Genomic DNA, 13,169 nt, shown 5'->3' with positions numbered 1-13,169 from the left:
TTGGGGTAGCGAGTTACAGAGTGTGGGGGATGAGCGGGAGAAATCTTGGAGGCGATTGTGGGAAGAGGTGATAAGAGGAGAGGAGAGAAGGAGGTCTTGTGAGGATCGGAGAGTGCGTGTGGGGGTGTATTGGGAAAGTAGCTCAGAGATGTAGGGAGGGGACAGGTTATGGACAACCTTGTATGTATTTGTTAGTACTTTGAAGTGAATTCACTGGGCAATGGGGAGCCAGTGAAGGGATTGGCAGAGAGGAGAGACAGAGGAGTAATAGGGTGAGAGGTGAATTAGTCGGGCAGCAGAGTTGAGGATAGATTGAAGGGGTGCGAGAGTGCTAGATGGAAGGCCACAGAGGAGAGTGTTGCAGTAGTCTAGGCGGGAGATGATGAGGGCATGTACAAGCATTTTCGCAGATTCAAAGTTAAGGAAAGCACGGATGCAGTAGATGTTTTTGAGTTGGAGGCGGCAGGTGGTGGAAAGGGCTTGGATGTGCGGTCGGAAGGAAAGGGCAGAATCCAAGGTCACTCCAAGGCAGCGAACTTGGTTGACCGGGGATAGTGTGCAGCCATTGATCGTAATAGATAGGTCTGTTGGGGGGGTTGAGCAAGATGAGGGAAAGATGATGAATTCTGTTTTATCCATGTTAAGTTTTGGAAAGCGAAAGGCGAAGAAGGATGATATAGAAGATAGACATTGTGGGATTCTAGATAGTAAGGTGGTGATGTCTGGACCAGAGAGGTAGATCTGTGTGTCGTCAGCATAAGAGTGATACTGAAAGCCATGGGACCCTTTGAGATGACCCAGGCCAAAACCGTAGATAGAGAAGAGCAGGGGTCCTAGGACAGAGCCTTGCGGGATACCAACAGAGAGGGAATGAGACAAGGAGGTGGTGAGGGAGTGGGAGACACAAAATGTCCATTCTGTGAGGTATGATGTGATCCAGGAGACGGCCAGGTCAGTGATGCCAAGAGATAAGAGAGTTTGTAACAGAAGGGAGTGGTCAACAGTGTCGAAGGCAGAGGATAGGTCAAGGAGAAGGAGGACAGAGTATTGTTTCTTGGTTTTGGCTGTTAGTAGGTCATTGGTGACTTTGGTAAGGGCAGTCTCAGTCGAGTGGTGGGGTCGGAAGCCAGATTGTAGGCGGTCAAAGAGGGAGCAGGAGGAGAGGTGAGAGGACAGTTCTGAATGGACATGTTGTTCAAGTAGCTTTGAGGCATACGGAAGAAGTGATATGGGGCGATAATTGGACAAAGCAGATGGGTCAAGTGAAGGCTTTTTGAGGATGGGTGTAATGGTAGCATGTTTAAAAGCAGAGGGGAAGACACCAGAGGTTAGTGATAGGTTGAAGAGATGAGTTAGGGCTGGGATAAACACTGTGGTGAGGTTAGGGATGAGGTGGGATGGGATTGAGTCAAGTGCACAGGTGGTGAGATGAGATCTGGAGAGTAGAGTGGAGAGTTTTTCTTCTGTAATGGTGGAGAAGCGGGTTTTGGGAGAAGTTCAGGGTAGAGGACCGAGCAGTTGTGTAGAGGGTCCGTGGGGACTGTGTACTGAAGCTTTCTCTATGTATACTTTCAAAGGCAATTTTTGTTTATGATTGCATTTTACTAGTTTTTGGCTAAAAATCATATTTTCAATTGTCCTTTATTAAAAATATTTAGCCATTCTGTCACAAAGGGTTAACTGTTTTTCTAACTGTGTGACTGGTACGTTTACTTTGTGCCGGTCATCTAATAAACCTTATCTCTAAACGACTGAGAGGTCATAAACACTTATTTAAGCCACATTCTTATCAGAACTGAGTTATAATGGGTGTTTATAATGTCAGAGAGCAGAGATAAGGAGCCCGTCAGCTCCCCAACTGACGGAAAAGAGAGAAAATCCACAGGAAGCTACTACAGCATCTCGGCTCTGTACACAAAATAGGATTCCATAGTTTTTATAAAGAACAATTGAAAAAATTATTTTAGCTCAGAATAAGTACAATTCAATAATTAAAAAAAAAATTGCAAGAGAGATCTGATCAGGGATTTTTCAGTACACAGCATTTAATCATATCTGAGTCAAATTCTGGCACTGGACAAGAATAACTGAATGCCATATCTGCTTCTACGCCAAGCTTTTTTTTAAAGGGGTTGTCCGGGTTCAGAGCTGAACCTGGACATACCCTTATTAACACCCAGGCAGCCTCCCTGAGGCTATGCGCTCCCTTGCCCTGCGCTAAATTTTGTTTATCATAACACACTGCTGGGCAGAAGCTTCCGCCCGGTAGTGTGTTCGGTGACGTCATCGGCTCTGATGGGCGGGGTTTAGCTCTGTCCTAGCCGGTTCATTGGCTTGTGCAGTGCTAAATCCCGCCCATCAGTGCCGGTGACGTCACCGGGCTGCCTGGCAGCCCCATGGAGAGCCCAGTACGTCACTGAAATCCCGCGCAGGCGCAGTATCGCTAAGTGCTTGCGCCTGTACGATACTCCTGCTCCTGAGGGCAACAGCCTCAATAGTGTCACTGGGCATGCGCCGAGCCCAGTGACGTAATCAGAGCGCTGTTGCCCTCTGGAGCAGGAGTATCGTACAGGCGCAGGCACTCAGCGATACTGCGCCTGCGCAGGATTTCGGAGGCCAAGAGAGGAGGAAGCAAGGACGGTGCAGTGAATAAATTAAATGACGTAGTGGAGGGGGGCGGCGCCGTTCGGCTCCGATGTGGGAGTACATTTATTTCTTAGGAGGCGTGCTGGGCTTGGAAGAAAGGCGGGCTAGGCACTGCAGGGGGGGCGTTAGTGGGCACTAGAGCAGAGTTACAACGCCCTGCTGGGCACCTTCAGACTTAATTTGCATATCAGAAAAATCACTTTTTCATCTGAATGAAAAGTTGAATAAAAGAAAGAGGACACATACAGGAATGAAGGTACTTTATTGCACATTGCTATGTTAACAGTAGGTGACAGATTCCCTTTAAGGGAAGGAATGGCAGTAGGAATGGGAAAAATTTTCAGGGGTTCCCCTGCAGTAATAAGGTTGGGAATCACTATTGTAATTCTTCATTTCCCCTGCAGAGGCGCTGAAGGAGAACTGAATAGTTGCTCTAAGTATGGCATCCTCGTGCTTTCTATATTTCTTGCAAACCCATTCACTTCAGTAAATGACTCTTGCTTGTAAATCGGAGCTGGATGGTGCCTGCTGTGACATTGTGGGCACAGACCTATGATTCACGCGGAAAATCGCTTCTGTGAATTCAGCCATTATCTTTTATAGGTCACTGTTCAGTCCAGGTTATCTTTGTTCTACATTCGGCAGCGCCCAGACGTGAATCCCAAGCCGTCCAGTGCATCATTGACCCTATATTTTCATGCCACCAACACGGGAATATATCACTGTTTCATGGAATAGGAAGTTTATTTTGAAGGCTAATTCTATCCTGATGCTCTCCTGAAAACCAAGTGTAGAAAGAGCACACAGCCGAGGGACCACCTGCACCGCTGTCTACAATAGGCCACTTCCTTACCACAGAGTGGTTGTCTTCTCCACACACAGGCCGGAGACATGTTTTCTTTCTAATAAGCAGCTGCTTAATTAATAAGACATTCCTTGAGGAAAGTGCTACCTGCTTTGATAATCACTTTTTAAATCAAAAGTGTCTACTGAGAAAGAGCTCAGCTTCAGGGACAGCGACCTTCAAGTGTTCAATTTCCCTGCAGCACCTCCACTGGAGAAAGGGGGTATTACACTGTTCTCACTGCAGATACTAGCAGACTTACAGGAATGAGAAAAAGTCTCCAAACATATACACCGATGAACATGACTCATATGGTCATAATAACCATAAAAGTAACAATAAGTAACTGGGTTATCCCACAATTAATGTTCAGTATCCCTAAGGGTACCTGAATTATTTTTTTGTTATTTCATGTTGTCATTTTATGCCATGTGCATACCCATTATGGTTATGTATGGAAGTGACTGAGTTAACCAACTGTGACACAGCCCCTGCAGGAAGTTGGGTGTGGATCTGGGTCCGCCCCTATGTCAGTCTAGAGTGTAGTCAGTTCTAGTGAGTCTAGAGTTATCAGAGGAAGAGAGATGAAGATGAAGAGAGATGTTCTCCATTCCTCACAGGACTAGACCAAAGGTCCAGCAAATCATCTTCTCGGAGGACATAGGCATCGCTACAGGGGGGCAAGGGTGGGCAATTGTCCCCTCTAGGTTATTCCTTGCCCCCCCCCCCACCGACAGTGGCGTAGCGTGGGGGGGGGGGGCAGCGGGCAGTGTTCCCTGAAAGCTGTGCGGCCGCGCAGCTTACTTACTGCCTCCGCTCAGGGCCTCTGCAGACCCGCTCACCGCCGCAGCCCGGACATCATGTAATGGTGTGTGCCTGTTCCGTAAAGCCCATCCTGGAAATGCACACCATTTTCGCTGTGTGCATTGATGTGGTGGGCTCGGAACAGGCACCCACCATACTGCCCACAGCGTCCTGACGTTACCCAGTGTCAGGACGTTCCTGTGCGGCGCTCCCGTTGGCCCCTCCTCCTTCCTCATGCCGCGCTGCTACTGGAAGAGGAGAACATGTGCAGCGCGGCAAAAGAGGAGAAAAGAAGAGGGGAAGGCATCTTCTTGGACCTAGCCCCCCAGCCCCCTCCAAAGTGTTGAAGTGGCGTGTGAGATCCCCAAAGGCCAAGCCAAGTAATTGTAAGTTTTCATGGGGAGCATGTATATAGACTGTGCCGCACAATATACAGTATACCTCTACACTGTGCCGCACATTATACAGTATGCCTCTACACTGTGCCCCACAATATACAGTATACCACTACACTGTGCCGCACAATATACAGTATACCTCTACACTGTGCCCCACAATATACAGTATACCGCTACACTGTGCCGCACAATATACAGTATACCTCTACACTGTGCCACACAATATACAGTATACCGCTACACTGTGCCACACAATATACAGTATACCTCTACACTGTGCCCCACAATATACAGTATACCACTACACTGTGCCGCACAATATACAGTATACCTCTACACTGTGCCCCACAATATACAGTATACCGCTACACTGTGCCGCACAATATACAGTATACCTCTACACTGTGCCACACAATATACAGTATACCGCTACACTGTGCCACACAATATACAGTATACCTCTACACTGTGCCCCACAATATACAGTATACCGCTACACTGTGCCGCACAATATACAGTATACCTCTACACTGTGCCCCACAATATACAGTATACCGCTACACTGTGCCACACAATATACAGTATACCTCTACACTGTGCCGCACAATATACAGTATACCTCTACACTGTGTCGCACAATATACAGTATACCTCTACACTGTGCCACACAATATACAGTATACCGCTACACTGTGCCACACAATGTACAGTACACCTCTACACTGTGCCACACAATATACAGTATACCTCTACACTGTGCCCCACAATGCACAGTATACCGCTACACTGTGCCACACAATATACAGTATACCGCTACACTGTGCCCCACAATATACAGTATACCTCTACACTGTGCCCCACAATATACAGTATACCTCTACACTGTGCCCCACAATATACAGTATACCTCTACACTGTGCCCCACAATATACAGTATACCTCTACACTGTGCCCCACAATATACAGTATACCGCTACACTGTGCCACACAATATACAGTATACCTCTACACTGTGCCCCACAATATACAGTATACCTCTACACTGTGCCCCACAATATACAGTATACCGCTACACTGTGCCACACAATATACAGTATACCGCTACACTGTGCCCCACAATATACAGTATACCTCTACACTGTGTAGGGGTTATACTGTATATTGTACAGCATGGCACAGAGGTTATATTGTCTAGCATGGTATAACTTCCATGCATTTGCTGTACAATATTTATTATATTTCATACACCATGTCATACAATATACATTATAATCCCAGTACCATGCTGTACAGTATACATTATATTTCATGCACCATGCCGTACAATATACAGTATAACACCTACACCATGCTGTACAGTATACATTATAATCCCTGTACCATGCCGTACAATATATAGCATAACCCCACAGTGTATGAAATATAATGTACATTATATAGCATGGTGCAGGGATTATAATGTACATTATATAGCATGGTGCAGGGATTATAATGTACATTATATAGCATGGTGCAGGGATTATAATGTACATTATATAGCATGGTGCAGGGATTATAATGTACATTATATAGCATGGTGCAGGGATTATAATGTACATTATATAGCATGGTGCAGGGATTATAATGTACATTATTATAAAAGGAGGCAATCATATATGGAAAGGATGGGGGCCATGGACTGGGGGTACTATGGGGGTGGGGGACATTATACAAAGGAGGCAATCATATATGGAAAGGATGGGGTCCATTATTACAATAATAATACAGAGGGGCCATTATATATTAGAATAATACAGAGGGCATTATACATATGGGCACTACAGGGGGAGGTTAGGTCTTTTATCAAGTGACACTACAGAGGGTCATTGTAACTACATGGGGCACTGCAGCGGGTCTTTATAAATATTTGAACCACTATAGGATGTATTATAACTACTGCAGACAGTATAGGGGACTTTATTACTACTGCATGCTCTTATAGGGGTATTTTATAGAGGGGTCTTGTTACTTCTGGGGACATTATTATTGAGCACATATTAATGGGGATACTATTGGAGGTACTGTGGGGCAGTGTTCCTCAACTCCAGTCCTCAGGGCCTACCTGCCGGTCAGGATTTGAGAGTATCCCTCCCACAGAATGAAATCCTGGGGCAGAGCTATAGAAAGCAGCATTGACACTAGGGCTTCGGTGCCTGAAGAGACCCGTGGATCCATTTGGCACCTGAGGAGACACCAGTATTGGGGGGGGGGGGGGGGGGGGGGGGGGGGCACTGTTACAGATTTTGCATAGGGGCCAGCAGCTTCAGGTTACACCCCAAGATGATAGCATGGCTGAAATGTTAAAATACAGCTCTGAAATAGTTACTTATTCACCAGCATTAATCCAGATCACCAGGAAACTTTCGATTTCAATTTCTTCATTATACAGTAGTTACACTTACAACTATTATGCCTTTTTCCCTGTAATGAAACATGTGAAACTTATATAAGACATCTTATTAAGTACACAAAGTTATGTAGCTCTGGATGCATTGGCATTATTGTTCTTGTAATTTTCCCAGCTCCTCTTTAATATTTTAGTTTGCCCTAGTTTTCATTCCTTGACGCTCTCCAGGGAAATGTTAGGTATTAGTAGTTTGAATTTGCTGCCACCTGCTGGTGGCACAAGAAATTGCATGTAGAGTGTACAGCAAAAACTCTGCCAAAAGACCACCTCATTGAGATCAGCTCTTTATCCACACCAGATTCCCTGTGACAGATTTTAACCTCCAACATATATTATGCAAACTGTCATCTTTAAGTTGACCACTACTTTTCAGTGCAATTTTGGGTCTTAGTCTCAAAGATGTGTCTTGCCTTCGTGTGTTGGGGGTTTGTGGTTAAACCATGCATGCACAAATTGGTGCAAAATGAAGCATTACAAAAAAAATAAAAAATAAAGCTGACAGTACAGTATGCAGACGTAGCAGAGCTGAATTCGTCATTTGATTATTAGTTCCTACATTGCTTTTGAGTCATGGTAGCACACACTGAGATAAGAGGTGGGTGAATTTGCAGTGCTATGTAGAACCACAGATATGATGAGATGTGCCAAATCACACACTTAGCTCTGCTACATTCAGTACTTTATTTATTTATTTTAATTTATTTGTTTATTTTGGAGGTTCAGTAAACCACCAGCATGCCATTATGCAGCTGAGGGTTCCATCCTGCCCAAAACAAACTCCTCCCTCTCCCACCCCAAGAACAGTAAATATAAATTTAAGCTGCATTGACTCTATGGTTCACTGCCAAAGGGGTTAATGTAACTTGATTATGCACTTTGCATCCCAATGCAAAGGATAAATGACCAGCCCTTAGAGTCAGTTGCCAGAGGTGGGCAGGTTCCACCCCTCCTGTGGTGTGCTGGAGCTAAGTTGGTGTATGGTCTGTGTCCAGAGAAGTGAGAGTTGCAAGGAGAAGAAGCAGACAGGGATACACCAGCCCTGTGATCTGAGAGCAGCCCTACAAGTGTCTGTAACAAGTGCCAACCTCTGAGGGTGAGAAGAATTGGACCTAACAGAAGATTTAGTGGCCATTTCAAGGGACAAAAAAGCTAGTGAAGGTAAAACATGTATTTTGGCTATGGAGTTCACTGCATTTGGTTGGGGTTAGAAGATTCAGGTTCCCCTGCCATACTTAAGAGACAGATTGGTTGTGTGTTAAATAAGGACTGCACCCTCTAGCTGGGCACTGTAGAAATAATAAGCACAAGAGTGAGGACTGCCACCACGAGTACTACTACACCATCATTGCCACTACTGCCACTTTGGTCCTCCTGCTCTACCCTCTCGGGCTCGCTGCAAAGCTACTGAGAGAAGAGTCTAGGACTGTGCAGATGAAGCCGAGGACAGTACTCCTCTCTACATGAGCAGAGAAGCTAGGTGTACCACCCGCAGCTTCATTATAAGGGATTGGTGGTAGATTTCTAGGCACAGTTTACATCCTATCAATGGCATCCATTTGTGCGCACACTGGGAAAATCTCTCAACATACATATCCGACGCAGTCTGGTGACAAATGCTACACTGTAGTGTCCATCACCCATAGATCCCCTAATAAAAAGGCTTTTTGTGAAAAATCTCCTAAAATGTAGGTATGCTTTTGTATATATAAGCAATAATGTAATAATAATAATAATGTAGGTATACATTATGTATATATGTTGTGTTTTAGGCGCAGGTATGACTTGGTATCTGCACGAGGAGTGGAGTGATTGTGATATTAATAGCTGTTATGTAAGAGTTCTGTAAGCATGACTGATATTACATGGGAAAGACAGTGATGGATAGTGAAAGTGCCGTGGCCCGGGAGGACAGTGAACGGAGGATGGGAGTGGTAGTGGCTCTGGCTGCAATATTCATTCACAGTGACAAACTTCACACCGATGCTCCCTAGGGCCAGGGAAGTGGTAAGAGGGTGCACCCTTTCTTCCCTCATGGCACACCCTAATGTTGAGGCCCTTCCCCAGGGGCGCAGCTAAAGACTCATGGACCCTGGTGCAAGAGTTCAGCTTCCCTCAGTGCTTTGTGGACAGGGAAAGGGGTGCAGCCTGAGGTACAAAATTGAAACAACACCCCCCCCCCCCTATGCCAAATTCTCAATCTAACCCCTTCCCTACAGTCCAACTATTACATCCAATATACTTGGAAAACATTACATACAGCACTACAGAACATACAGAGTAATACAGCGCACATACTTCTTACATCCAGTGATGTCTCCTCTGATGTAGACGTTCACTTTCTTTATCTCCTCCATTCAGACCAGACCACCATGATGATTTCTTTCAGCCATGTCTCGTCTTTGCAGTTTGACAGATATCTTAGTTTCCTACTTTTCTATCATCCTTCCCACCTCATTCTGCCACCTCCAATACTGTGCCCGCTGTGCTCCCCAATACTATGCTGCAGAAACAGTACACCTGAAAATACTAATACCACACATGTAATTATTGGCACACAGTGCCCTACAAAATACATGCGCCCAGCAAATAGTGTCCCTGATACTAACAGTGTAAACATAATGTCACCCAAAAATAATAGTGCTAAGCTGATACTGTGCCAATGTCCCCCCCCCCCCCCCCCCGCAATAATAGTGGTCCGAAAAGTCAATAATAGAAATAATTTTGTCCCATAGTGTTAACAGTGTCCCCAACAATAATAATTTTTCCATTGTGCCCATACTAGTAATAATGTTCCTCATAGCCCCCCAGTACTAAGACTACAAAAAATAACCCCTTATAATGTGCTCTAGTACAGAAAATACCCCTTTATAATGTGCAGCACTACAAAAAAATACCCTCTTATATACCACCTTACCTTTCAGATCAGACCCCCGAATCCGACCTCAAATTAGACCTCCACACCAGATCCTCAGATCAAACCCCCATATCAGTTTAGACCCCAATATCAGATCCTCAGGTCAGACCCTCATATCACACCTCAAATTAGACCCCCATATCAGACCTCAGACCAGACCCCCATATCAGAACTCAAATTAAACCACCATATCAGACCCCAATATTAGACCCCAAATTAGACCCCATATCAGATCTTCAGATAAGACCCCCATATCAGACTTCAAATCAGAACCCTATATCAGACTTTAAATCAGACCCCCATATCAGATCCTCAGATCAGACCTCCATAACAGATCCTAGGATCAGGCCCCCATATCAAACCTCAGATGAGACCCCCATCAGACCTTCATGTTCATAACCGCCATATCAGACCTCATATCATATCCCCATTAGATCTCCATGTCAGACCCCTTCATATCATACCTCAGATCAGACCCCTTTTAGACCTTCATGTCAGACCCACCCCATATCAGAGCTCAGATCAGACCCCCATCAGACCTCCATGTTAGACCCAGATCTTCCAGACCTCAGATCAAACCTTAAAATAAATAAGTTAACTTACCTCTCCTGCTCGGCCACCACTCTCTAGGTCTAGCATTGGAATCGCTGGGCTTAGGGGCCCAGTTGTAATTGCGACTACTGCGACCCCTATAGCTACGTCACTGCTCTTACCTGATGGTAGTTGAGGTGCTCTTGGTGTCATGGTTGTTGTATAGGTGCAAGGCAGGAGATGTAGGTCCTGTAGCCGGCGAATGGTGCTGGAATCTGTAACCAGGCCCGTTGTAGAAAATTAACATGTCTCTCTTTACTAAAGTGCAGAATGGGAGTTGTAGTACTAACAGATACTAACAGTATCAAAAACACAGTTCTAAACAATTCACAGTGCAAATCTTTCCAGATATCGATGTGTGGACTGTGGTTGTAGTACTCCATTTCTCTATCTTTCCAAAGTCTCTCTCTCTCAGGACCATTGCCAAGTATGAAGGGTGTATTAGCAATGGCCCTCTCACCGCAATAAAGTCTCTATGAGCCTTAAACAATGAATACCTTCCAGTGCACAGCCATGCAAATTCTGGTTTTGGTTCTTTCCTTTCTCTTTCTTCCTGGAGTACTATGAAGTAGAGATGGTTTTCTCTCTGTGGATCTCTCAGAGATTGTGATCCTCTGGGATGTAGGCCCAGCCCTCTAAGGAGTGAGCACATGTAGCCTCCTTCACTTCCTCAGCTAACACACAACACACTGAACTAGGGGGTGGACTTAAGTTCATCTTCTAGCTACCTACAGGGGCAGAGTCAGGTTTGTTAACCCCAAGTGATCCATACAAAGTTATACAGTACATTAAATAGCATTAAATAACAATACCAACTTGCAAGTACCCTATTCTGGGTTATTGTTCAAGCGAGTGTGACTGTAAGAGACAACTATGTATAAGTGTGGTGGCTCAGAGGTTAATACTGTTGCACTGTGGCTTACATCTGACCAAGAACAGGATCTGCATGGAGTCTGTATTTTCTCCCACCCACGCTACAAAACATACTGGTAAGTTAATTGGCTTCCCATAAAGCTGGGCTCTGTGCATGTCTCAAATAGGGAAATGAGATTCAGAGCCCAATATAAAGGGGTTATCCCATGAGAAGCATCATTATGCAATGAGCATGGCATTTCAAATGAAGTATTATTGCAATATGAATACAATAAAAATATTGGTATATTTTTTTTAATGTACATTACATTTTCCTCTCTGCTGTTTCTCATGTGGCTGAAATTCTAATCCACCTACTCCTGCATTCAGTGGTGGACAGACATTTACAGTAGGTTCCCTGCTCCCTTCCTCCTCTCAATGCAGGTGTACTGATCTCATAGTGAAGCAGCCCAGACGCCTTTCACCTTTCATTTATTCATCCCTACTCTTAAAGTCACTGTATGGACATTGTATGGGGTTGTGTGTGAAAGATTCATTCTAATGCAGTGGAGGAAAAGGTTAGCAGGGACTCATGCAATGCACTCCTGGGAGATGCAGGTGCTTGATGGTCATAAGTGAGGAGTTGCAAAAAGAGAAGATGAGACCAGAGTTGCAGAGAGGTGAGTAAAGAAGATCATAAAAGTAAAACATGTTTCATATAATTAAAATAAAGTACGTTACTCCAGATATATTGATTTTCTTTTTTAATTTGGGGGATTGATACAGTATATAAAATTGGCTTTCCATGGAGCTGTCCAGATAAAATAGTGGTATCCGAACACTATCTTATCAGACATGCTTCATGGATTCTCACTTACACAGACTCCGGACTTACTTTCCTCCCTTTCACATCATCTTTGCTTACAAGGCTTGTTTGCCTGTTATTCTAAATAGAGCAGAAAGGAAGCCATTTTCATGGGGGATGTTATCATTGAGGGTTATTATCATGTTGACAAGTTAACCAGATGGAATAATGAAGTGGAAGTTTCTTTTCCTGCATGATGGAGCAGACGTGCTTCCAAGTATTTGCATTCTTCTAGGACGCGTAGCATTTTATGTCTAACAATACCCCCTGTCGTTCCTCTATAAAGTGCACTTAAATCCCATTTCTTCCCATTCAAATGCAAATCCCAAAACAGCTTATATAATGGATTAGGAGGCATGAGGTGTAGATTTTTTTCTATTGTTATTTCAAAGAAAAGTAAAGACAGTGGAGACAGAATCACTAAAGGTATTATCTTCCTTTTCGTTAAAAGTGTCCCCTAAATAATACGCTTAGAGCTCCAGCAATCAGCTGGAATCTGCAAGGGAGCCTGGAAGCAAGTGCTCAATGTCTCTACAGCGCCCCCACAGGGAAACTGAAATATTACACAAACGGGTGTCTGTTTGGAGATGCTGGCGCCTCTACAAAGAGACATGCTCTTTGTAACTGGCCACACTGGTCAAAGGTCCTTTTACACTGGCCGATAATCTGTTCGGAAATTAATGTTTTAATAATCTCTCGTTTGGCTGAGCATTGGCCTTTGTAAATAGGTCATTAGATAAAGGTCCTGAATGGAGGACCTCTCCCTTCTATTAAAAGGGTATTGTCACGGATGGTGTTGCAGATAGCTG

This window comes from Bufo bufo, chromosome 10, assembly GCF_905171765.1.
Source record: "Bufo bufo chromosome 10, aBufBuf1.1, whole genome shotgun sequence".
Classification (NCBI taxonomy): domain Eukaryota; kingdom Metazoa; phylum Chordata; class Amphibia; order Anura; family Bufonidae; genus Bufo; species Bufo bufo.
Note: the sequence above shows the minus strand (reverse complement) of the source record.